This window comes from Trachypithecus francoisi, unplaced genomic scaffold (genome assembly GCF_009764315.1).
Source record: "Trachypithecus francoisi isolate TF-2019V2 unplaced genomic scaffold, Tfra_2.0 Lachesis_group6, whole genome shotgun sequence".
NCBI classification, from domain to species: Eukaryota; Metazoa; Chordata; class Mammalia; order Primates; family Cercopithecidae; genus Trachypithecus; species Trachypithecus francoisi.
This window is the reverse complement of record NW_022681471.1, coordinates 116,837,314-116,842,349: the sequence shown is the minus strand read 5'-3', so window position 1 is coordinate 116,842,349 and position 5,036 is coordinate 116,837,314.

The window sequence follows — 5,036 nt, the reverse complement described above, 5'->3', positions numbered from 1 at the left end:
AAGAATTTTGCAGCTTCTGCGGGAATCCACCAACCACCACCACAGTGAGGAGGAAACTCACTGGATGCCCACCGCATAGGGAACACCACAGGGCCAGTGGTACACTGTGCCCATCAAGCCAGTCCCAGCAGTGAGGAGAAACAAAGCAGCAAACAGGAAGCAGAAAAGTCCTCCAGTGCCCCCTATTGGCAGAGTATAACATGGAGCCGGCTGCCAAAGCTCGAACGTAGTGCAGAGGTACAGCTCTAGTATTACAAAGTAGGGGAAAGACTGACAATATTAGGTTTTGATAATGTGGAGCATAGGAACTCTCATATGCTGCTGATGGGAGTGTAAATTAGTAAAGCCACTTTGGAAAAAAATTTGGCATTATCTTTTTTAAACAACATTTTAGGCTGGGTGCAGTGGCTCATGCCTGTAATCCCAGTACCTTGGGAGGCTGAGGTGGGCAAATCACCTTAGGTCAGGAGTTCGAGACCAGCCTGGCTAACATATAGTGAAACCCCATCTCTAGCAAAAAGTACAAAAATTAGCCAGGTGTGGTGGCACACGCCTGTAGTCCCAGCTTCTTGGGAAGCTGAGGCAGGAGAATTGCTTGAACCTGGGAGGCGGAGGTTGTAGTGAGCCAAGATTGTGCCACTGCACTCCAGCCTAAGTGACAGAGCAACACTCTGTCTCTAAAAAAAAAAAAAAAAAAAAAAAAAACTGTTTTGCTGGAAGCCTCACACCCAAGTAACTGGATATGAGCTCAGTTTGGCGTTATCTAATAAAGTTGAAGATGAGCACAGCCTGTGGGCAATTCTACCCTATGTCTATGCCCCGGAGCAACATGTGTATGCACATTGTACATCAAGATAAGTGTTTAAGAATCTTTCCAGGTGCGGTGGCTCACGCCTATAATCCTAGCACTTTGGGAGGCCAAGGTGGGTGGATCCCTTGAGCCCAGGAGTTCGAGACCAGCCTGGGCAACATAGGGATACCCTGTCTCTATTTTGAAAATACAAAAAATTAGCTGGGTGTGGTGTCACATGCCTGTAGTCCGAGGTACTCAGGAGGCTGAGGGAGGATCACCTGAGCCTAGGAGGTTGAGGCCACAGTGAGCTGTGATAGCACAACTGCACTCCTACCTAGGCAACAGAATGAGACCCTGTCTCAAAAAAAAAAACACTTCATAACAGCATAATTTATAATAACCTCAAATGGAAAACCCGAAGTCCATCTATAGTAAAATGCAAATTATATTGTGGCATACTCATTCAATAGAACAAATACTCTATAGAATGAAAATACACAACTATACATTGAGACATGGATGACATCTCAAAATCATAATATTCAGCAAAAGAGAGAGAGAGAATGAATCCAAAGGGTATGATTCCATCCCATCCATACAATACTCAAATCCAGGATGCACACCTCACTGTAAAATAAAAACAAACACATGTGAAAAACAAGGACTGGATTTATCATGAGTTAGGAGTTACCTCTGGGGAGGAGGTTGAGAGTCATGATCCAGGAGGTTACTTACATGTGGGGGAGTTCTGTAATATTCTGTTTTGTTGACATGGGTGACTTACACCAGATTGTTTCTTCCTTTAAAATTAAAAAGTACATATGTTTAGTATGCATTTTTATACATAGGTTATGTTTTGTACATTTTGGGGTTTTTGTTTGTTTGCTTGTTTTTTGGGGGGGTTTTTTTAAGACAGAATCTCACTCTGTTGCCCAGGCTGGAGTGCAATGGCAAGATCTCAGCTCACTGCAACCTCCGCCTCCCGGGATCAAGCGATTCTGCTGCCTCAGCCTCCCAAGTAGCTGGGATTACAGGTGCCCGCCACCACACCAGGCTAATTTTTGTATTTTTAGTAGAGATGGGGTTTCACCATGTTAGCCAGGCTGGTCTCAAACTCCTGACCTCAGGTGATCCACCTGCCTCAGCTTCCCAAAGTGCTGGGATTACAGGCATGAGCCATACATCAATTTTTTTAAATAAAATTTTAAAAGGAATGAATAGTGTGAAAACAAATCATGTTAACTGAGTTTTAGGTAAAGATGACTACTTGTCAGAACCTAGGAGGCCGGGCGCGGTGGCTCCATCTGTAATCCCAGCACTTTGGAAGGTGAAGGTGGACGGATCACCTGAGGTCAAGGAGTTCAAGACCAGCCTGGCCAACATGGGGGAAACCCTGTCTCTACCAAAAATGCAAAAATTAGCCTAGCGTGGTGGTGCGTGCCTGTAATCCCAGCTACTCGGGAGGCTGAGGCACGAGAATCACTTGAACGTGGGAGGAAGAGGTTTGCAGTGAGCTGAGATCGTACCACTGCACTCCATCCTGGGCGACAGAGTAAGACTCTGTCTTGAAAAAAAAAAAAAAATGAACAGACTATATTTATGTGAGTCTATTTCTGAGCTCTCTATTCCGTTCCATTGATCTATTTGTCTATTCTTATGCCAATACCACACTGTCTTGATTACTGTGCTTTTTAGTAGGTCTTGAAGTCAAGTAATGTCAGTCCCCTAACACTGATCTTCTTCAGTATTGTGGTGGCTATTCTGGGTCTTTTGCCCCTCCATATAAACTTTAGATGCAGTTTGCTGATATCCACAAAATAACTGCCTGGGAATTTGATTAGGATTGTGTTGAATCTATATATCAAATTGGGAAGAACTGACATCTTGATAATACTGAGTTTTCCTGTTCATGCAAATGGAATATCTCTCCATTTATTGAGTTATTATTTGATTATTTCATCAGTTTTATACTTTTCCTCATATAGATGTTGTACATATTTGATTAAACTTATACCTAAGCATTTCCTTTTGGGGGTGCTAGTGTAAATATTATTGGGGATTTTTTTGCGGCAGGATCTCAACTCTGTTGCCCAGGCTCGAGTGCACTGATAATGATCAATGGCTCACCGCAGCTTAACCTCCTGGACTTAAGCAGTCCTCCCACCTCAGCCTCATGAGTAGCTGGGACCACAGGCATGCATCACCATGACCAGCTAATTTTTTTTTTTTTTTTTTTTTTTTTTTTGAGGCGGAGTCTCGCTCTGTCGCCCGGACTGGAGTGCAGTGGCCGGATCTCAGCTCACTGCAAGCTCCGCCTCCCGGGTTCATGCCATTCTCCTGCCTCAGCCTCCCGAGTAGCTGGGACTACAGGCGCCCGCCACCTCACCCGGCTAGTTTTTTTTTTTTTTTTTTTTTTGTATTTTTAGTAGAGACGGGGTTTCACCGTGTTAGCCAGGACGGTCTCGATCTTCTGACCTCGTGATCCGCCCGTCTCGGCCTCCCAAAGTGCTGGGATTACCGGCTTGAGCCACCACGCCCGGCCAGAAATTTTTAAAAAATTAGCTGGTCGGCCGGGCGCAGTGGCTCAAGCCTGTAATCCCAGCACTTTGGGAGGCCGAGACGGGCAGATCACGAGGTCAGGAGATCGAGACCATCCTGGCTAACACGGTGAAACCCTGTCTCTACTAAAAACTACAAAAAACTAGCCGGGCGAGGTGGCGGCGCCTGTAGTCCCAGCTACTCGGGAGGCTGAGGCAGGAGAATGGCGTAAACCCGGGAGGCGGAGCTTGCAGTGAGCTGAGATCCGGCCACTGCACTCCAGCCTGGGCGACAGAGCGAGACTCCGTCTCAAAAAAAAATAAATTAATTAATTTAATTAAATTTTTTGTAAAGACAAAAAGTTTTGTGTCTGTTGTAAGGTAATTTTGATGTTCTTTTGTTAGGCATATACACATTAGGATTGTTATACCCTCTTGTAGTATCGACTCCTTTATCATTGCGTAATGCTCCTCTTTATTCCTGATAACTTTCCTTGTTCTAAAGTCTGCTCTGTCTGAAATTAATACAGCTACTCCTGCTTTCTTTTGATGAGTGTTAGCATTGGATAGCTTTCTCTATCCCTTAACTTTTAATCTATATATGTCTTTATATTTAAAGTACATTTCTTGTAGATAATGTATAGTTGGCCTTTGTTTTATCATCCATTTGACAATTTCTGTCTTTTGTTTGATGTATTTAGATCATTTATATTTAAAGTGGTTTTTTGTTTTTGTTTTTGTTTTTGTTTTTGAGACAGGGTCTTGCTCTGTCACCCAGGCTGGAGTGCAGTGGCACAATCACAGCTCACTGCAGCCTCAACCTCCTGGGCTCAAGCAATCCACTCTCCTCAGCCTCCCAAGTAGCTGGGACTACAGGAGCCCACCACCACACCCAGCTAATTTTTTTATTTTTTGTAGAGATGGGGTTTTGCCATGTTGCTCAGGCTGGTCTTGAATTCCTGAGCTCAAGTGATCTGCCTGCCTCAGTCTCCCAAAGTGCTGGGATTACAGGCATGAGCCACCATGCCCGGCCTAAAGTGATTTGTCTTTCTATAATTGGATTAATAGCTACCATATTTGTTACTGTCTGCTATCTGTTGCCCTTGTTCTCTGTTTCTACTTTTGTCTTCCATACTTTTTCTTTTTGTGGTTTTTTATTATTATTATTATATTTTAAGTTCTAGGGTACATGTGCACAACGTGCAGGTTTGTTACATATGTATACATGTGCCATGTTGGTGTGCTGCACCCATTAACTCGTCATTTACATTAGGTATATCTCCTAATGCTATCCTTCCCCCCTCCCCCCTTTTTGTGGTTTTAATTGGGCATATTAAATGTTTTCCATTTTCTCTCCTCTGTTAGCATATCAATTATATTTCTTTTTACTGTTTTAGTGATTGTCCTAGAGTTTACAATATGCATTTACAACTAATCCAAGTCCACTTTCAACTAACACTACACCACTTTACAGGTAGTGCAGTTACCTTAAAATAACAAAATAATCCTAGTCCTGTCCTCCCATCCCTGATAGCCCTGCTGCCACTCATTTCACTTATACATAAGCAATATATGTAAGCATACACAATTGACTACATTATTGCTCTTATTATTTTCAACAAACTGTTATCTGTTAGATTGATTAACAATAAAAAATTTAAGTTTTTGGTGGGGCACTGTGGCTCACGCCTGTAATCCCAGCAGTT